The sequence below is a fragment of the Podarcis vaucheri genome (assembly GCF_965113315.1).
Source record: "Podarcis vaucheri genome assembly, chromosome: 4".
Taxonomy (NCBI): Eukaryota; Metazoa; Chordata; class Lepidosauria; order Squamata; family Lacertidae; genus Podarcis; species Podarcis vaucheri.
Genome location: NC_138762.1, coordinates 31,718,478 through 31,741,192, shown reverse-complemented (window position 1 = coordinate 31,741,192; position 22,715 = coordinate 31,718,478). Strand labels below are relative to the sequence as shown.

At 40.3% G+C, this 22,715-nt stretch overlaps 1 protein-coding gene across 1 annotated transcript in view; it reads right to left on the bottom strand.

The window, feature by feature from the left end:
- Positions 1–22,715, bottom strand: part of IGSF11 (immunoglobulin superfamily member 11) — a 179,023-nt gene that overhangs the window by 155,620 nt on the left and 688 nt on the right. The gene's annotated exons all lie outside the window — the stretch shown is intronic.

Sequence of the window (22,715 nt, the reverse complement as noted above, 5' to 3'; positions counted from 1 at the left end):
TTTCTAGCCACAGGATTCAGCTGTGTCTCTACTAGCCCCCACTTGACATGACATATAACAGCAGGTGTGGGACAAGTGGGCGTGATTTTGGGAAAACAGGCTTGATGTCCAAATGGAAAGGCCCATGGGGCCAAATCTGCAACCCCTAGAACTCCAAGCCAAGGTAAAGCCATGATACAAGTGGCTTTGACACGTTCAAGGAGGGTGAGTATGTATTATGTGCCTTTCATCAGACCACTGGAAAAGTGCCAACCACTTAACATCCTGAAGCACATCTAATCCCAATGTATTCCCCAAGACAACAAAAAACTTCCATAGGAATCAACACTTCTACCTGGTAGTATGTTCATCAAGAAGCTTAATGGCAAGAATGGAGGAACCTGTTGCCTTATACAGGTTTCTACACTTAGTTTCAGGAAACTCCATACAACACAGCCCATATCTTTCAGGATATCTCCAACCTTCTGAAGAGACTTTTGAGAAGATAGAAGGGAACAGGAAAATTGGTTGCAGAAGCTGCCTTCCACTTGCCACAAGCATTTGATACAACCCATAAGCCATACCAGAATGCACACTTAGCTCACTATCAAGAGACTTAGCTATCCCTGCAATGGTGAGCATTTGGATGTGTCCAAGCAGCTGCCCCTCTGCCACATATAAGAGATTTACAAAAGCAACTTGTGATAAGGCCTGAGGGTCTGCTATTCCAAGTTTAAAAACCCAGTGAGCATATAGTGCCTTTGGGAAATGCCAAAAGCAGCTCTCAAGAATTATGAATATGACAAAATACCTCTCCTATTTCTAAACAAGCTTCGATTAATAAGTTCTTCCCTTGAAAGATATTTTAAACTGCAAATAGGAAGGATATTAACATCTGGAGTCTTGTGCCTGAAGAAAAATAGATGAAACAAACATCTATTTATTCACTGGATAATTTTGCAGAACTATTCTAATATTGGTCCAACTCTGCTCTTCTTAAAATAAAATATGAAAGTTCATTGCTATTTCCAAGAACTTGTACATCACCTACAAAAGACAGACATTCACTGCTGCGGTCAAGAAAAAGTATTTTACATATGAACGAAAGTCGAGCAGTACTCTATAAATTAAACCCAACCCAAACAAGGCACTACTGTTTCAGTTCTCTAAATTAAGTGTAATTAATAAAGTGTAATAAGTGTCTATCACAAAGGCTGGCAGGTCTATCCTAAGGCTAGTAGGTATCAGCTAAATTGGCAAGTCCTGGCACTTCTGTTAAGAGTGACTTGGCATTGTAATAGTACACACTTGTTGGTTGTTTTACATATATATCCTGCACTGCCAGTAACTTGAAGAGCTTACAGTCTAAATTAGATTTAATATAGCAAGGAATTATGTTAAAACTCAAGGCGTGGTGGTGAAGAGGAAGGGGAGAGTAAGAGAAACTATGTACTTCACATTGACTCCGTTGGCTCATTTTCCATTGGCTCATTTTCAGGAGTTTCCTCTTTGGTCCCAGATCCCTGTACCACAGACTTAAATTATCAAAATGGATTAGACAGCCAGGTCCTCCTAATATTATTGCACTCCAACTCCCATAATCCCTTGGTGACAACTAAAAATCTAGCTAGACCTGGGCCAGGATCCACAGCAAATGCTTGTCTCCCGCCTTTCCATGAACAGTAAAAGAAGCAACTGCAAGGCTAGCACAAGCAGTACAGTGGTACCTTGGGTTACGAAGTTAATTCGTTCCGGAGGTCCATTCTTAACCTGAAACCGTTCTTAACCTGAGGCGCACTTTCGCTAATGGGGCCTCCTGCTGCTGCCATGCCACCGCTGCGCGATTTTCGTTCTCATCCTGGTGCAAAGTTCTCAACCCGAGATACTACTTCCAGGTTAGCAGAGTTTATAACCCAAAGTGTTTGTAACCTGAAGCGTTTGTAACCTGAGGTACCACTGTACAGACCACAAAACCAGAGCTTTCAGACACCCATCTGCGGGGAGTCCCAGGGTGCAAGTCATCCACTTTTCTTTAGAATGCTTCCCATATAACAGTATTTGTAAGAACTACATTGCATCATTTAGCAACTCTTCTAAAAAATATGCATTTGGGAGGGGAAAATCAATAATAATACAGTAAATACTACTTTTACAATCAGAAGAGGAATGATTTAGCATTTATTTACTATTAATTTATTAAACTTGCACTCCAAAGCCACAGTTCTCTTAAGTTTGCAGGAATTTTTTTTAGGAACAAGTCAATAAAAACAATAAACAATAAAAATCAATAGTAAAAACCAAAAATAAATATGACAAGGATTTAAAACAGCAGTTCTTCAGTTTAAAGCCAACTCAGTTAAAATATTCTTGAAATAAGGCCTATTTTTCAACCTGCTTCTCAAAGGCCATAAGAGGGGATGCCCTGAGAGAATCTTTGAGCAGTGTTTTCCATAACTGCTGTGCCATGACAAAAAAGTTACAAGTCTTTATAGCAGGATTAGCAAATGTGCTGCCTTCTAGATTTGTTGGAACTACAACTCCCATCATCCCTGACCATTGGTCATGCCAGCTGGGACTGGTGAGAGTTGTAGTCCAACATCATCTGGCAGGCACCACAGTGGCTACCCAAGTCTGAGAACCACCTACTGTACTTAAGCAGTTGTAGAAGTACTTCTTTGGATTATCTCAAGGTACAGAGGGGAAACAAAGTGGCGACACATTATTTCAGAACAAGACCTAAACTACATATGACTTTGAGCATCAAGATGAAAACCCTGCATTTAGCCGAGAAAGTGGCATTGGACCCCAGTAAAACCTCTTTTTCAATGCAGTCATTTCACTGCTGTGTTTGAGGGGATGTGGGGAGAATGGATCCCTTTTGCATTTGTGGGGAATGTCCCCATATAAAGAGATATTCAGATCAAATCTTCTCCACGGGCTCTAATATCACAGGACAGCTTCTCATTCCAGACCTGGGGGACATTCTCCTGTTACCTGAAAGTAATTTAAATCCCTCAGTGTGTTTTAGAGAGGTAATGACACTGATACTAGCAGTGAGGATATGGAGGTCATGCTGGAAAGTGTAGGGAGAGCAACTCACAAAAAGATGGACTGGGTATAGTCTATTGTGCTTTTAAAATGCAAGAGAAGTCAGGGGCACTTCAAAGGAGGAGGATTATGAAAAAGTGTGGCTTCCCATTTCAGGTTATGTTAACAGAAACTTGCATGTCAGCCCCTAGTCTCTAATTTTCGCTATGGAGAGGGAAGCAACATCACAGAGTGTTAATTGGATGGCATGCTTTGACTTCTCTCGTGTCATTATTCCTACTTTACATCAAAGAATTAGTCTACAACAGCTTGTATATTTCTTGGTTTTACTCTGTTCTGTAATTTTGTATTTGTCATATTTAAAACAATAAAAACTAATTGTGAAAAAAACACTGTGTCTTCAAAAAAATTAGGGGTGGGTGTACTGCCAGTGCATTTCCCACAACTTCATGCTGAAATAGTTGTACTAAAATATTCTGCTTTAGTTTTTTGTCCTGTTTCTGTTGCGCTATACAGTGGTACCTCTAGTTACGAACTTAATTCGTTCCGTAGGTCCGTTCTTAACCTGAAACTGTTCTTAACTAGAGGCATGCTTTCGCTAATGGGGCCTATTGCCGCCGCTGCGTCGCCAGCACACGATTTCCGTTCTCATCCTGGGGCAAAGTTCTCAACTGAAGGTAACTCTTCCAGGTTAGCGGAGTTTGTAACCTGAGGCGTTTGTAACTCAAGGTACCACTGTAGTGCAAGAGTTCCCCTCTAGGCAGCAATAATGTGGTTACACTGCAGAAGTATCTCAGAGCAACAAATAAAGTGAAATGAAGTTCGGATTGTATGCTAATGCACTATTTTTGCTAATGCACTACTGTTGCATCAGTGGCTACACCACACACACATACAGTTGGGAGGGGGGGCCTTCAGATTTTACCAGATGCTTGAGTTCCAGATTCTGCCAGGTTCTTGGAGCTATCCAAGGTCCTGCAATTCCCGATGCAACATCCTACCTGCTTTCTTGGGCATCCATTACACACCATGGGCTTTAATTCAGACACAGTAGGGCAGTAGCACTACATAGCATCCAGGCACTATACTGGGTAAAGCCTCTACCTTATGTGTCAACCTCAGAGAGCAGGTGATCAAAGTTCTTTCCTCTAATGTTGATCTAACTATTCAGATAAATTCATATGAGAAAGCAGTCCCTAAGGCTATTCCCATTTTGCAGATGGGAATTGAGGCTGATCACTGCTTTGAAATAAATAACTTAAGTATGGTTGTCCCTAATAGCAATACTTATAATTAACACATCTAGTTTTGGCTTCTTAAAAGTTAACACCTATGTCTGAGTATATCAGAGCCTGCTGGGAACAAATGGACAGAACCGGCTGTTACAGTACCATCCACTTTCAAGCCAGGAGGATACCAACTTCCCCACGAAGTGTGAAATGCCTGGGAGAACCAGTCTGCATGCTTAGAGAGCCATTAACACTGCAACAATTGCCCTGTATTTACAGAAATTACTCAGCTAGGAAGTAGTGCCTAGCACAGTAGGTAGAAAATGCAGGCCCCATTTAATGTATAGCTTTTAAAAGACAGTTAAGTGTAGGGCAGAGATAAGATACCACTGTTTTAAGAAACAACCACAGTGTTTTCATCCATCTTACTCATCTTTTATCAGCCAGATACACAATTAGTTATCAGAAGTAATATGTAAAAGACTATGCGAAGCTCAGCTTCGCTATTTGTTTGTGAATGCTGCTTTGTCTTTAATGAGAACACCTGGGGATGTGTGTAAGCATGTGTAATGTAGTGTTATCATGCTGAAAAGTGACCCAGTTTGAAGATGGACAAAATTTCACCAGAGGTGGAACAAGACATTTTTGAGCCTGAGGCAGACAGTACAAATTGTGTTCCTTTGAGGGGCAAAATAAAAACATGACTGACAATTTACTGCCTATTAACAGTGCCCCCAAAATCTGGCACCGAGGCTAATTTACTAGAAAATACCAAAAAAGCAGACTAATTCATAAATAATGCTTAGCTACAGATGTCCAATTCTTACCAACAGAAGGTTGTTGTTTTTCTTAAGAAAAGGGAGGAGTGCAGCAGAGGGAGGGGGAGACAGAATTCAGATAACTCACATAACCGGTTAGAGAAGCCAACTGTCCAGCTTCTCATACATAGAATGCAGGGAGGTGCAGGCAACAAAATGAAAGATATGCTATTAACATAAACCGAAGAGTGCAGCAAAAAGAAGACAACTCACAGGGTGGGCATGGCCTGAATACTAGACAAACAGAATTTTTTAAATATACATGCATTTAGTCCTAGAACATCACACATTATATTTTGAAAACACCTCTCTCTTGAACCTACATTAGAGGCGGGAGGAGACATGGCTAGAGGGACAAATTAAAGCTGAAATCAAACAAGCCTAGTTTAAGTGATTTAATTTCTGTTGAAAACCTCAAGTCAAGTTTTTCAGGGCCATGCAAAACTAATTACAATCATTAGCTAACAGAGAATCATCTGTATACCCAAAAATGCTAATTTGGTACCTGCTATGGGAGTCCACTCCATCTTACAAGGAGTGAATCAAAATCTGGACCGAGTTGTAACAGGAAGGTAGATTTTGTCCTGCCTACTTCACTGAAAATGTCTCCAGCTCAGTTCACTCTACATCACCCATTTCAGAGCAAAGGCCATGATTCTCATCCTCACTCAGAATAGACAAGGGGAAGGAAGCAATGCTGTGAATTTTCTGCCCTGTTTGCAAACACATCTCCACCCCACAAAAAGTCAAAAGAGAAAATAATTTGCCAAACCAACCACAGAAGCAGGGAGGGATAGGAGCTGGTACAAAACAGCCAACATGTAAAGATGTACAGTAAAGGAGTTTCAGGAAATAATGAAGTCCCTGGACCCACTCCCCCTGTTTACCCTGAAAATTTTCACAGACAAAAAAAGTCAGCACAGGTCTGTCTGGAATTAATCTAAGTGAATGAGGTTCATAATAGCATGAAATTTATTGTTTGCTCCCAGAAGGACAACTTGCATTATAAAGAGAAATCTCACATCAAGACATATGCTACCTTGAGATACATAATATGAAAAATAGGAGAGCTGTAGCTAAAACAAGGCATTTGATAACCATGCTACAAAATGTACAAGGAAAAGATGCACATTTTACACCCCAAAACCTGAATTTAAGTTTGGCACACCAACTGAGTGTGTTGTTGTTAGAAGAGTCATTGCTTTTATGAATTGGTTTGGTTGTAAGTACATCATCATTCCTCATGCCACAGAATTCAGCCCAAGTTCAGGTAGCAGGAGAGAGAATGATTTAGTTTACCACGATAGCAAAACCAAGAACCAAGGCCTCATTATTTATTGTCCTTCCACCGTCTCTCTCTCTTGCGCCACACTCAAATGTTAATATTGCCAATCCTTATATCATGGTAGAAAGGAGAGACCAAAGTTAAGATGGCACATAAAAAACTAGACAACTTTGCTCCATCGGAGGCAAGCAAAAGCCTCCATTCTGCTGCAGTCACTTGGCAAGCACACACCTCACTGACTCAGCAAGCATCCAGCACCTCTTGTCAATTACATCAAGATACTGCTGATGCTATAAGGGCTGTTTCAACTAAGATGCAGCAAGGGAACATGGATACAGGGAGCCTGAACCCCCCACTCTTGCCCAGAGAGGTCAGCATTCCAAATCAGGTTTCTTGCACACTGCAGGAGCTGTTTGCATCCATCACAGGTTGCATGACATATATTTGCATTTAAATATAAAAGACGAAACTTCAGACTGATTGGTGAAAATCAGGTACTATAAATACCAGGATAGTTTTTGTTGGTGGTGGTGTTGTTTAAATATGATTACATAGAGAGTAGAATATAAAGTGAACAACTGAATTCACAAGAAAATAGGTGCACCATGTATCCAAAAAGCACACAAGCAATATTGCTGCTAATATGGCATGTAAGTTAGCATCATCCAACTAAACAAGAGGAAAATCATTTGCATCATTGGCAAACAGAATGGTGATGGGAGATCCTGATTATGGATGAGTCCTGTAAGAAAGGCCAGAGGCATACCAGCTGTTTCAAGGGCAGAGCAAGGGACTGCCCTTGACAAACCAATAGACAAAGACTTGGGCTATTTTGTTCCTCTTGACAGTGAGCCAAGGTCTCCTTGGTCTATTCTGGTCATGAGATTCTGACAGCAGCCCCACAAATCATCTGTACACTTCTGATACATCCTCCCTCTAATCCAGAACCAGCAGAAATTTAACCCTTATGTTAACAAGGCAGAAGTATCATCCAAAGAGCTAATAAAAATGATTGTTCACACTGCAGAACATCCCATTTCACTGATCGGTAATGGTTTGGGTACCAAGGGAACCGATACATCTGAAGAAGTGGGCAGAGGTGGGGCAAGAAGCACTGTATTTCATGGCACTTTTGGATGAGCATTCCAAGTGCAAGAGGAAAATGAGAATAAGATGGAAGAAAACCTTAACTCTGAAGAAATGGGGAGGGGGATTCCAAGCTCAACACATGCCAGCATTTTGAAAGATATAATTTTCTAGTTACATTTAGTATATTAAAGTAATTTCTATAAATATCTTACAGCACAATCCTAGAGATGGGGGCAAAATATGGTTTAGTCCACATTTAAAGGTAAGCCTATCCAATTTACACTTTCTGAAACAATACACAAACCAAAACACAGATATACTTCAAAATGTCATGCTTCTCCGAATTTTTCAATGCAATTCTCCAGCTAAGTAATGTGGTACTATAGGGTAAAGTATACATGAAAGTGCATATATTGATGAGGGACAATTGCTTCCAAGAATGTATATATTCGGATAAATTCACAGAAAAATGTTGATGAAACTTTCGTGAGGCGTTTTTTAAAAAGCATTCACAAATTGATATGGAAATATGGAGAGCTTAACATAAGATTGGCAAAATGATGAATCAAGAAAAAGCAAAACTGACAGATTCCCCTATCCCTAATCCTAACCCTGTCTATTCAGAAATACATACTACTGAATGCAATGGGTCTTACTCCCAGGTAAACAGGGTTAGGGTTATAGTGTAATTCATTCTTCCTATGAGAGGCTCACATTAATATTCCAAGCTCCTGGGTGGTAAGAGTGGGGCCTGTCCAAAGCTTTTCTCAAAGACAGATTCCAAGACCAAGCTCAAGAATCTGATCTATTAAGGCCACAATATTTTTCAGCTGTTCCCCTTCCTCTGCTTTGTCACAGGCCATAATAACCACAAACCAGTGTTAGAAACTGAGATATGAAAGCTAGGAGCTAAATGGCACTTTAAACCTAGGGTTATGGGCGCAAGAACAGAATGTCTAGGTATGCTTTTTTATAACAAGAATACAAAGCTGAAAATGAATGAACTGCAGCTAAAATATTACGTTCATTTTTCACATGGTCTACTCCTTCCCCTGTCCACCCACCCCCCTAATATTCTTAAGAGGATCTCTTCTCCAGTCTTCAGAGAGTAGCTGGAAGTGGGGAGGCAGAAAAAATTCCTCTGTTCCTTCCACTCTGTAGGTTTAATCTGAAATCTTAGGCGCAGTACTGCACCCAGAGCTCAGAAACTGCTTGTGCTAATGAAATTTCCTGTCTCAAAATGCGCCTAGAACAATGGGAGTTTCGAACACTGCCACAAACAAGCTTTATTTCCACGTCAGCGAAGTTAATTGTTTCCAGTTACAGGAACTGTTATGAGCAACTATAAACATTACACTGAACAAGACGCAGGAATATTGCAGTAAACACATAAAGTAGCTAAGATAAACACCGCCTCCTCTGCAACAAGCAGTGTGTAAACTCACCAACTGCAGTTCTTTACTGAATACACTTGATGGATTCCCTTTCCCTAACAAGCAGTTTCAACATTTACACTGTAAGCTTTACCAAAGCCATAAAAAACCCTCACACAAACATTTACATCTCTACAGAGGATTTTCCCCCCCATCCTAAAGGATCCCTAAATGCCTGGTAAACCATATCCAGAAATGCAGCTTTATTTTACAGAACCTGGCACATAACACTGTATTAAACAATTCTGTATATAAGAATCAGGATCCAGCCTTAATGAATAGAATTCAAGTTCTTTTTTTCACGTGCTGAACTTGCCAATAAAAATCAGTGGGGCTTATGCCACAAAGTGTTTTATAGTCATTACTGATTATATTCCATGATCCCAGATAACCAAGGAAAAAACCCTCAAGATTATAATGAACCACACCATGCACATTTCTTGGTCGCACATAGCTTTTTTTCTCTACTTCTGTTAAAACATATAATGGATTCAAAGCTACAGCTGAAATGCAGTAAAGGGAGACTAGTGGGGCTGAGGGGACCTTCTCTATCTTTTACTCCTGTTGGTTTCCCCACTAATATTATCCCTAAGCGTTTTCCTCTTCCAGTGAAGAAAAAGACAAACACACCCAGTATTTGAATCCACAGGTGAAAAAGCAGCCGAGGAAGCAATTTTCAGCAGAATTAGGTGAGGTGAGGTGAAGCCATTTGCTTCAGGCAGCAGATCTTACCCTGCCCTGACACCAAAACAACCTCATTGCCTTCACCACTGCACCCTCAATGTTGCACCCCTTCTGCTGCTGTTGCATTATTGCGGCAGCACAGGAGTAGCTGCAGATGAGAGTATAGTTGCAATGACAGGGCTGGCAGTAGTGGGAGCACAACAGTGGGGGCAATGAGTGGTGGGGACCTGGGTCTGTGGTGTGGATGGTCAGGGCCTTTTGCGCAGAGCACCAAAATGTCTCTGGCTGGCCCTGCTGGAGCAGAAAACATTAACTCATCCCCAAAAAGCCACATCTTCTACAGCAGACAACGATCTCCAGTTGCATTTTCTAAGTATGTGGGTCAAACTATGTGCAACTCAACACTATGTTTAAATCGACTCTGAGTGAGCTAGGCATGCCAGAAGTCCTAACCAAGATCTTAAGCACTATAGAGTACCAGTGAAACAAGCAAGAGTAGCCTTTGCCAGCCTGGTGCCATCCAAATGCTTTGGGCTATAATTCCCATTTGCTATGCTGGTTGCGAGTGATGGGAGCTGTAGAGCAAAAAATTTGGCACCAGGTTGAAATGCAGCTGAAAGGTTTTGGGTGCTCTTTTCAAGAAACACAGCCTAAATCCAAAATAAGTGAACTTCAGAAATATGGCCCAATGGAATGTGGGAGCACTATGAATCTTCGGGGGGGGGGGTCTTCCATAAATAGTATTTGGCAGCATCTTTGAGGGGTTTTTCCCAAATTCTGATTAGTCCAAGAAGAACAAAAGTCCTGAAGTAATATAGTTGTTGTTTAGTCGTTTAGTCGTGTCCGACTCTTCGTGACCCCATGGACCAGAGCACGCCAGGCACTCCTGTCTTCAATATAGCCTGATGTAATTCCTTTTCTTTCAGTGGGTATACTCTAATATAAATGGTTTGAAGATCATGAAATCAACTACCGTACACATTACATTCATTTAAAAAAAAACAGAAAGAGAATAATTAATGATGTGATCATCAATACTCCCTGGAAGTTCAAGAAATAAAAGATGCAATTATGAACCATGACAGTGCAGGAAAGCAAAATAGTCTTCCCACATTTGTCTGTTACACTCCAGATCTATTACTTCTTTCAGTTAATAAAACAGTACCAGAGGATTAAGGTGTCACAGGAAGAAGGGATGATGCAAACTTATGATCTGAGACTACAACTTGCAAAGATTTACTCAAATGTGCACTGTAATGCACCACTGCTCCATAAGACTGCTGTAAAATTAAGTTCCAACGTATTTTTTGTAGGCTTAATAAATGTTTGACCACACAGGCACCAGAGCAGGATGCTGCTGCTTGTGGGAATGCGAACAACTACAAACAGTGTTAACAACAACAAAACCACTCTCTCACTTACAGCAGATACTAAATCAGAGTACTAAACGTTAGCAGGTATTTCAAAAGGTTGCTGGAACTTACAGTTCATTAAGCCCTATTTCGTTAAAACATAAAGTGCTTGAAATGGTAATCTAAGCTATAGTTTTAGATGTATTCAAAAATAAATTAAATGGACAAACCAGCATTAAAATGTGGAGGCTCATAACGCATTGCACAGGAATGCAGCTTGGCCTCTTGGTTTTACATCCTTTCAAGCTCTGATTGAAAGGAGTTTCTAGATCTTGTGGATGTGGGGGAATGGGGTGAATCCAAAAATGTGACAACTCTTTGTTATCTAAAGACAGGGAATAACCAAGAATATTATCGGATTTTGCCAAATGAAGGATTTTTAGGTATTTGAGTGGAAGTTGGTAGTCCCAAGGTTCTTGGTCCCACCAGCTCTCAGCTACTGATTTCACCCATGCCATGCAATATAACAACAGCAGCCTAAAGAGATGGCCACCAATTTGGATTGGAGGTACAGTGGAACCTCGGGTTAAGAACTTAATTCGTTCTGGAGGTCTGTTCTTAACCTGAAACTGTTCTTAACCTGAGGTACCACTTTAGCTAATAGGGCCTCCCGCTGCCACCGCGCCGCCAGAGCACACTTTCTGTTCTCATCCTGAAGCAAAGTTCTTAACCTGAAGCACTATTTCTGGGTTAGCTGAGTCTGTAACCTTAAACGTCTGTAACCTGAAGTGTCTGTAACCCGAGGTACCACTGTACTGGACGAAGGAGGGGGCTATCAATGGCTTCTGGCCATGATGGCTATGCTCTACCTCCACAGTTGGAGACAACAATGCTTCCCAAAACCAGTTGCTGGACGACATGGGAGGGGAGAGTACTCATGTGTTCATGTTTCACTCGCTGGTTTCCCACAGGCAGCTGGGCGGCCACTGTGAGAACAGGAAGCTGGACTAGATGGGCCACTGGCGTGATCCAGCAGGCTATTCTTGTGTTCTTATAAGATAACAGTTTAGGCATATCATGAACCCATCATTAAAGTGTAAGAGTAGAAAGAAGCTGCATCTTAGAAAGGGTGTAAAAGTACTGCCCTATAGCATGTTCCTAAGCATCTTTGCTCAAAAGTTAACCCCTTTTAGTTCCAAGGGACTTACTCCTTGTAAGTCTGTTTAGAGCTGTAATGGCTCTAGTCTGCAAAGTTATAAAACAAGTTATGGATAAACGAGGCTGGCACCTTGGTTCTACAACACATTTACTTGCAAGCGAATCCCATTGATTTATCTGAAATTTACTTTGAAATAAGTACATTTAGGATTGCAGCCAAAGACTCTTGGATAAAAATAGCAAGGAGGCTGCACTCATACCAGTGCAAAAATAAAGAGTTCTACCAGTGATGTGCCAAAACAGAAGTGTATGGTTAAATATTACATATTCAGCACACAATAAAAAATTAATGAGCACAGGGGTATATACAAATGTTTTCTGCATTAGGATTTGGAGTAAGCTAATTTTATTTTATTGATCTGAAGAGGCAGGAAGCAATAGAGTCATAAAATAAAATGCCAATAATTATATCTAGAATAATTCTACATGTTTTCCTTAAAGGGATGTTACCAGTTTGAAAACACTGACATGGAGTATTTCTCCACATCTGCCTGAACCACTTGGGTGTCACCAGTTCAAGTACCTCTAAGATCTACACCAAATAACAACTTTAAACTGTAGCAGGGGATCCAGATAGCACTACTGACCAAGTGCACAACCAGAATGTTGTATTTATAGCCCCCACTTTGGACTCCACAACTCAATTTGTGCTTCATGAGGTACAAGGTATCCTGCAGCGCCTCTTCTTATCCAACACGTTAAAGCTGTTGCAGTAGGAAAATACAGATTATTCCAGAGCATAGAAGGTCAAAGGACTGAAACGTCAATTCCTATAAACACAGTAATCCCACAACGTCTCCCTTTATGGAAATGTTGATTTTACAAAGCAAGGGATCCAGGCAACACGAAGGCAGATTAAATCAAATGTGTTTGGTAATGACAATTTGAAGAAGTTTAACACACACAAAGGATCTGATGTTGCAAAGATTTTGGCACATGTTTATCTTTCCGCTCCTATGCAATCTCACTGAAATATTACAGGAAGAAAGTCAAAGTCAAAAGTATGCAGAAGCTAGAACTGAAAGATACAAACTTCACTGCTTTTGAGCCACTCAAGGCAAGTCTTTAACTTATCATGGACTATTTACTACCAAATCTGTGCAGTGCCTTAGCAGCAAGAGTAGAAAAAATAATATATTGTCAGAAATGTGAACATAAAAGCAAAAGCAACAGGGAAAAAATCAGAAGTAATGGGGGCGGGGCAGAGACGTTTTCTCCCGATATAGGATGCAATCCTACCTAGGAGTAAGCACCACCGAATTCAATGTGGCTTGCTTCTGAGTATGTATGTCCAGTATTGCACTGTTTCATATTTAGATGGGCTCAGAATATCTCTTCACTTTGTCCATTATTTTAAAAGGATTTAAATTCCTCTCAACACTGAAAAGTCAATGACAAATGAAAATGAATGCTTAAAGCAAGAACCTAAGTATTTATTTATTTTTAGGATACATATTCCACTCCTCTGTGTCCAGTGCAGCTGTCTACCAGCTCCATCTGGTATGCAGGCTGAGACCCTACCTGCCCACCGACTGTCTCGCCAGAGTGGTGCATGCTCCTGCTATCTCCCGCTTAGACTACTGCAATGCACTCTATGTGGTAAGTCAGAAACTACAACTAATCCAGAATGCGGCAGCTAGATTGATGACTGGGAATGGCCACCAAGACCACATAACACTGGTCCTAAGAGACCTACATTGGCTCTCAGTACATTTCCGAGCACAACTCAAAGCATTGGTGCTGACCTTTAAAGTCCTAAACAACCTCGGCCCAGTATACGTGAAGGACAGTCTCCATCCCCATTTCCCTCACTGCAAGAAATGAGGTTACAGGGAACCAAGCAGAGCGCCTTCTCGGTAGTGTCACCTGCCCTGCGGAATGCCCTCCCATCGGATGTCTAGGAAATAAACAACTATCGCCCTCCCATCAGATATCAAGGAAATAAAAAACTTTCTGACTTTTAGAAGACACCTAAAGGCAGCCCTATATCGAGAAATAGTTAATGTCTGACATTTTACCATTTTTTCTATATGCTGTAAGCCACCCAGAATGGGTGGGGTATAAATAATAATATATATTAAAGAAATAGCAGTGTTCAAGAGTTCCCAGAACAAACACATAGCACACGCACCCATGTCTTCAAAGCCCCATGTACACATTTGGGAATTCTAGCACAAAATTCCTTTCAATATGTACACACACACACAGTTTAATACCTATATTTTATCTTTGTTTCTAATTACAGTTTTATGTATATCCTTTTTAGTTGATTTATAGGTATTAGTTGTGTTTTATCTATAATTTTATTTGAACACTGCTTGGCGAGCCTTTTTAATCAAGTTGTATTGGGTAGTTCCATAGAAATGTCAACCTATAGACTCAATTTTCATTTTCATGCTCTATATAATTTCAAAGATAATTTTCCCACGTTTCATTAATTGGCAACTGTTTTTCAAAATGGCATTTTACAAGTGAGTAAAACAACCACATGCAAGAAGTGTCACATACAAGATGACCCAGAATTTCTCTGATTTTTTTTCCTAAAGTGTAGTTAAAGACCTCTCCAAGAAAACTGAGAACAAGCTAATGAGCCTTTAGTGTACTATAGTTTTGCTGACAATAAATTTTATAGAATCATAGAATTGTGGAGTTGGATGAAACCACAAGGGTCATCTAGTCCATTCCCTTGCAATGCTGGAATATGCAGGTGGCCTGTATGGGGATCAAACCCACTATGTTATCTAACCAACTGAACTAATGGATGATGTTGGGAGCAAAATCAGATTCAGACAGTAAAACCTATGCTGCTTGAGTGTGATACATTTGTTACAAAAGCACATGCCTTTCCCCCCTCAACAAAATCCAAGTAAAGTTATTGAGATTGCAAGAATGTTGCATTAGTTACATATTTCAATACACAATAAAAAGGAAGTACCGTATTTAAACTACTACTTGATAATTTTTGTAGGAAAGATCAAGGCAGCTAACAAACTGTTTAATGGTAATTGATGCTCAATACTATTAGCTGAAACACAAAATATTATGTAAAGAAGCTTATAAATGTTACATTGGTCACCACAGAATGGTCAGCTTGCTTGTACTATCACATTTTCATGGGGGGAATATATAAATCTAAAGCAGATATGAGAGATCACCAGCAGCTCTGAGGTATTTAACATAAATTGTGTTTAATAGCACAGTAGACAACTCTTCTCTACTGACTGAAAGTAAGACATATCATGAGAAAACAATAGTCTTTGGCACAGAACTAAGAAACTGTATTTCTCAGAAAGGAAGAACATGATGTACCCATTTTCAGATTGCCACAATGATGAGCACCAGTGGTGATGCCCACACTGAACCACACCAGCTATGTTCACTCATATATAGTTCTATAAACGAGCTCTCAAGAAAACATTTACCACTTTCCAATTTACAAAAGCAAATTACTACAGTGGAACCTCGACTTACGTACGGCTCTACTTACATACGATTCCAGTTACGACCTTCAGTAGGTACTTTGACTTATGAACTTTCCGCTAGATACGAACAGAGGCCTTGCCAGCAGCCCGGAGCTCGCCCGGCAGGCTGCAGAGCAGCCCTGAGGCCTCTGCTGCTGGAGAGAAAGCCCCCATCCCACCCTCGAAGCTGTGGAAGAGGTGCCGCCTGCAAGAAGCACAGAAGCGCACTGCAGCCCCAAACCCACCAAGGGACTAACCTGAGGAAGTCCAAAGAAGAACCTGGCCTGGTAAGAAAAAAAAGTGACCCTGCCTGGCCGAAGTGAATCAGCTCTTTACTGACCCTTGCCCCGCCCCCAGCTTGTAGCCAGGTAAGCCCACCTCAGTGCATGTGAGAAAGAAAAATGTTAATTTTTTTCATCTACAATACTGTCTTATTTATCTTATAGTACAGTACATTGATTACCTTCATTTTATGGATCTATGGTCTCGTTAAGACAGTAAAATCCGTGTTAAATTGCTGTTTTAGGGGGTGTTTTTCATCATCTAGAACAGCTCAATTCACTTTTCTTACTTTCTATGGAAAAGTGTACTTGTGTACGTTTCTAGTAATGACCTGACCTCCGGAACGGATTATGGTTGTAAGTAGAGGGTCCACTGTACGTAAATACTTTGGAGCAACAATGCCAACAGAAATGTCAAACGCAACAACTTTATTGCTCTTCAAAGGCATGAGCAGGCATTTAAAAGCAAAGAAAGCTAGCTTATCACTCCGATGAACTCCAAATATGTTGTGTGTGCAATTCTCCTTGAAAGAAACTGTTTACAAGCACTCTTGAATACTGTATTTTAAAAAGTATAATAGTAGCATCCTGACAAATAGATGAGTCACCAGAAAAAGTCGCTAAATATCCCCTAAGGGGTACCAGGGGGAATATTGCTTATTTGCCATAAGATGTAAAATGTTCTCTAGTGGTTAAGACTTGGACCATGGAGCCAAGAATATGCCATCTACTCATTCTACTGCAAGCCCGAACTGCTGAGTACCCCTACTTCTGTTGCATAATATGGATGCAAGCTATTTTACCTCTCCTCCAAGAGACCTTGCAAACAGTACCCTGTGTTACAAAGATTTGAACATTTGTACTCTATACCACTAAAGGGACTGGGGCACAATGTAATCACCTTTTCTGCCAATCAGTGAGGAAAAGCCAATGCAAGGGAAATGGAATATTCTATAGCTCAGACAATGCATAGTACGTTTTGGCTGGCCTCATGTATCAGCCAATACATAAAGTAAATTAAAGGCTGTCATTCCTACATTGCGGCTTTCAATGTAGACATAGCTGATCACCCAACAAGTCTAGTCAATTGCAACTCAACACTATCCCAGATTAAAGTCACAATGTTGAACAAGTTCTCACATATGGATCATACCGCATCAAATCACCTGGTGTCATGTGCTCTCACGACTCAGATTTTCTTCAAAAAAAAGTTTATGTGTAGATACCTATGAGATAACCTCAAATTATTTTTTTGGGTCCAAAATTTGGCACAGGAGAATTTTTTAAAAATTTTGATTTTCACGCAATTTAGACTAATGCAATCTCTGTGTCAGTTTAGAAAAAACCTCCTGTTTCGCTTATTTTTCAACAGATTGGGTTTGTTTTGATATCAAAACAAAGCTAATTGTGGTCCCTTTCAAAATAAGGTATTAAAATGGTATTAAGTGCCACAGAAAAGGGTCATCGACCATTCAAAGTCAATTTTTGTCATTTTATTCCCAGTAGGTTGGATAAGCCATAGCGCGCAAACCACAACTAACAAGTTTCATACTTTTTTTGTAGAATGGGAGACGGTGTAAGGGCTGGGAACAACCTTGGTGGGATATTCACAGCAGAAAGAACCACAGGTGGACAGAGAAAATAAAGATCACTGGGAGACTTCTCAGAAACATTTCACGTGGACTGTACTGTATATCTTTTAAAAGCATATGTCACTGCTATGTATATCAAGCATATACATACTATGAGTAAATAAATAAAGTTTGTTTCAAAAATAAGTTTATTACAAAAAAAGCTGATCTGGTATTTGAACGGAGATTATTTTTTTATGTCTGCTTCCCACATCTGGAAGAGGCAAAGGAGATTTTATTTTTTTAAGTCCATACATTACCTACTCAGTACATACATTTGTTAAAAGCTAGATGGTGTCATACTCTCCAAGCAATTGTGTCCATTTGTCCAAACTGTCATTGCTTAACAGAGAACAGATCTAGATAGTCTCTACAGATGCATCAGAAGCCTAGATCTGGCATGCTGATTCTGCCGTCATTCTGAATGCATTGGTTTATAATTAGAAAATCTTGGACAAAAAAAAACTGAGAACATGTAATTATTTTTGCTACTGATATAGGCATTGAGAGAGTGGCTTACACAGACAAAAGGAAGTATAAATCTGTTTTGCTGCACTGTGATGAATAACTGTTGAAAAGGCTTTGATACAAGTGAAGAGGGAAATGCTGCTTCCTTTTAAAATAGATGGTACAAATACCAACCAATGGACAATGCAATCCTGAAATCAATGCCAAGTCCCATCTATTTGAGTAAGACCTGCAGCACTTCGAGGCTCTGGTACACCATGTAAGCCTTCCAATGTCAAGATGAAAACTGTTCTGATTTTCACCATATTTAACAGTGCTTCCCTTCTGTCATTCAGCCTTTGTTGTTCTCTAGTTCAGAAATAGATCCATTTCTTGTCAGGAAGCTTTGGGTAACTTCCCTTCCTACAAGAAACAAGAAAATTCTGTTCCATGGTGTACTGGGAGCAGTACAGTACTTTCCTCCCTGATGTTGCTCCTTCTGTACAATATACTTTTAGTACAACAGTTTAGTACACAGTTGTTGTCCATTTACTGCCCTGTGTCCAGCAGTCTTCTTTAAAGGATGCCCTTCTGGGCACACTGAATTTCCCACCAGCGAATGAACTGTGCTTAGTACCTAGGGAAACTGTTGCATGTTCCGCTGCTCAAATAGCTCATTCACTGGTACTGTAGTTGCCCTGTGCAATGCCTTCAAACAAGTTATTACTGATGGTCACCAAACTTGGATGGCCTTAAATTATGAATTTTAGATAAATTCATAAGGAAATGGCTACCAGTCATGATGATTACCCTTGAGGTTGGTTAAGAGGCTGCAACTAGCGCAGAATGTGGTGGCTAGGCTGCTGCTGGCAGCAAAATACCTTCACTATATAGCACCTTGTTTGCACGATTTGCACTGGCTGCCAATACATCCCTGGGCTAAGTTTAAGGTTTTGGTACTAACATATAAAGTTCAGGGCTAGGTTACTTGAAATACCACCTTATCCCTTATATATCCAGTAGATAACTGCATTCTGAACCAGAGTTTTGCCTCCAACTTCCAAAAATATCAGAAGGCTGTTCCACGGTAACTTGGAGCAGGGCTTTCAGGGTGGCTGCCCCTTTGGTGGAACAGCATTCCTGTTTAGATACAACACATGTCCACTGTCTGTTCTTTTCAGGAAACCATTGAAGAATTTTTTTGTTTCAACAAGCTCTTCTAGTGGGATGAAAAGATCTCTTTGCCTTGGGTTGAAAAAGAATACAAAATGAACACCTATTTTTTGTTGGTTGGGGTAGTGTTTTAAAACCATGATCAGCTGTTTTATGTTATATCTATAAAGCACCTTTAGACACATGCAAAAGGTGATTCATAAATTCATAAATAATTATAATTATATTTATCAGCTCAAGTATCAGAGGCAGTATGCCTGTGAATACAAGCTGCTGCGGATCATGAGTGGGAGATGAATATTGCCTTCATGCCTATGGAAACCCCTCACTTGGTTTTGAGAAGAGGATGCTGGACTGGATCTTATGCTGGACTTATCCCACAGGGTCTGGGATGAGTGACACATCTTTCCTCCCTTACAAGTAATTCTTGGATTTGAAGAACAATGTGTACTGAAGGTAACTGTGCATATTCTGTGCCACCCCAGTGTAAACTCCACTTCCAGTGCTGATCTGTAAAAAGTCTGTAAAAACACATCCTTTCCACTAGCCTCACTGCTCCATCATTTCAGGATTATTAATTTTTATGCCATTATGGGAAAATGTCCTTCTATAGTACAAAGCCAAATTAGAGTGCTCCCTAGCCCATTTACCAAAAAAAGTGAAAACAAGAAAATGGCCATCCCCTTCACACCACCACCCATTATGTGGGAACCAGATAAAAAATTCAGGTCCTAGATTGGCGTTTATGAGGACGTCACACTAATCATGCATGGTAGTTTGAGCACAATTCTTCTGTTTCTACAGAAAGGCCTACCTTTCACTGGTCTACATAGGGAGAAATCCTGTGACGACAGAAGAGTTGTTTCTAATGCTTGGAAAATTAGGAAAGAGCATGCAGTACTGCAGACAACCAACCACGCATTTCCTAAGAGTCAGGTGTAGCCAACATGGTGCACTTCAACTGGTGTTGGGACTACAACTCTAATCATAAATGACCACTTGGCTATGCTAACTGGAGTTGAAGGACAGCGGCAGTCCAACAAATGAAGGGTGTCTCTGGAACTATCCTTGGCTTTCCTAAAACCACTTTTCAACGGACTCAACTGATGCTGAAGAGTCATAGGCCAACCAGCCAAATAAATAAGTCTATGAAAGTTACTAGCCTCCTTACAGACTGGACATAATTGCAAATTGAAATCTCACTTTATTCACTAGGGCTAATCTGTGGAATGAGGAGGGGCACTACCAACCCTAACACTGCCAGCCACATCACAAACATAGTTGGGGACCAGGAAGGAAGTGAAATAATGAAAGTGAAGCAGCCAATCCAATTCTGACAGAGGCTTTTCATGTCTCATCACCTATGGCTCCCAGGCAAGTGCTTAAATACAAGGCTGTCGTGGACCAACTCACTTATCATTCTGTCCAATTTCAGAACAAGCCTTGGGCTGACAAATACATGCAGCACTTGCAAGGAGTGAACAGCTAAGGGTGCTCAAATACCAAGGGGGACAAAATGGGGTGAAATGGGTGGAAATGAAGCATTATACACACTGCATGCCAAGACTAGGGGCTGTGTACACACTATATACATTTGAAGAACATTTAAAACACATTCATTCCCACAAATAATTCTGGACAATGTAGTTTACTGCAAGAAGGATTACAATCCCGGTAATGCTTAACCAACTACAGTGCCCAGAATTATTTGAGGGAAATAATGTGTTTAGAATATGTTTTAAATGTATAGTGCGTGCACAGCCAGGAAAGCTGAGCAGAGGTTCAACATTAGGCACGCTTTTTCCAAGGCTGTAAAACCAAGCACAACTGTTTAAGGAAATCCCAAAACTGATAACAAGCACAAGGGAGTGCTGCAGACCCGAATTAAGGGAGCATTGGCAAAGGCACAAAACCAATTGCAGTGCAGCTGGTGGAGTTCTGCATCTGGATCATAGCAGCAGGGGTCTCAGTCCTTCAGTCTCAAGCTTCAGCAGCACAACAGTCCCCTGCCAACGCACCACATGCTGTGGTAACCAAATCACATAATCCAAGAAGAAGAGGAGAAACCAGAGTCACAAATACCTTGCTTACTAAAATACCCACAATGTGACTTGAAAAACTACACCACAGTAAGATGCGTCTCTTCCTTTTAAATCACTAAAATTATCAAGGAGTGGTAAAAGTTCAGCACTTCACACATAACTATGAGCATGGCGACTCTTACTTCATAGTTGCATGTAGTCAAACCAGCACAATAGCAAAACTGATCCCTGCATTCCTGTAAAGTTCTAAAAACTTAAGAAAAACAAACAATTCTTAACTCCCATCAGTAAGCAGTTGGCATGATATAGTGTTGAAATGAAGGTAACTCTGTGATTCCCAGTTCTTCCCTGCATTTGTAAACTGCACAACAGTAATTATCACACTCTGATCCTAAGCATGATCACCTGCAAGAAACTCCCATTCGATTCATTTAGTTGCCTCCAAGTATGTTTAGAGTTCAATCTATGCACAGTTCAACTCTATAGAAACGATACTTCCTATCCAAAGTGAAACGCATTGTTTTGTCACACACAAATGTTAACATTGCTAAAACAAATCTGTTAGGACATCTTAGTAAGGTATTCATGATTCACATTTCTGACCCCAATGACTTCAACTGTGTTAAAAAAAAATTAGAACAAATGGTCAGAGATACTGAATCTTTTCTACCTCACCAGAGTACAAGAATTGCTACCCATAATTAACAGACCAAAAGTTATTTCTGTAAGTTATAAAACACTAGGATTGGAACATCCCAAGTACTTACGGTTGAAACAGATTACACATAAATAGTTACTCTACTATTGTATAAAAACTGTTTCTGAATGTGTGTTTCAAAGACTATTTTGTTGTATTAAAACAGAAACAATTAGCATAAAAGCAGTAAATAATCTGGATAAACTATCAAATCAGAGCAAATGCAGGTATCCTGGGCTACAGTCTTATTTGGGAATAACCCCAAGTGAACTTAAATTCTGTAGCATGTTGGTTTGGGCTGCCTGAGAGGGCTTTATACACTTTTCAGTGCTCCTGTCCTTCTGAACAAGAAAGTTCTCCTAAAACAAACTTCCCCGCATGCTTTCAGAAGAACCAGTGTTCAAGTCAATACCTTGAAAATTAAAGGAACTTCACCACAGTGAAGTCCAGCATTAAGAAGGTAGCACTAAAAATGAAGTATCTGTAGTGTGACTAAGGCTGTGGGGAGCATTGCTTGGTTTTTAAAGATTACTGCATGTTCTATACAACTGGGAAAGTAGACCTCTGGATTATAACCCCCCCTTTTTTTTAAAAAAGAGACACAGTAAAACTACGCTTTAATATTAAATACTGTTATTTTGACTGTGTGTGTGTTTCACAAAGAACACTATTTTGTACATAAACAACCAGCCCAACACGCTTCTTAAAACGAAACAGAAAACACACCCTATCCACGCCGGGTGGAAATAAGCTCTCAGCCAACCTTTATACCTCTGCATTACAAAAAGAGAGGAAGAGAAACATTACAGGAGAAAGTAACGGCTTTCCCAGCTCCTTATAATAAAACC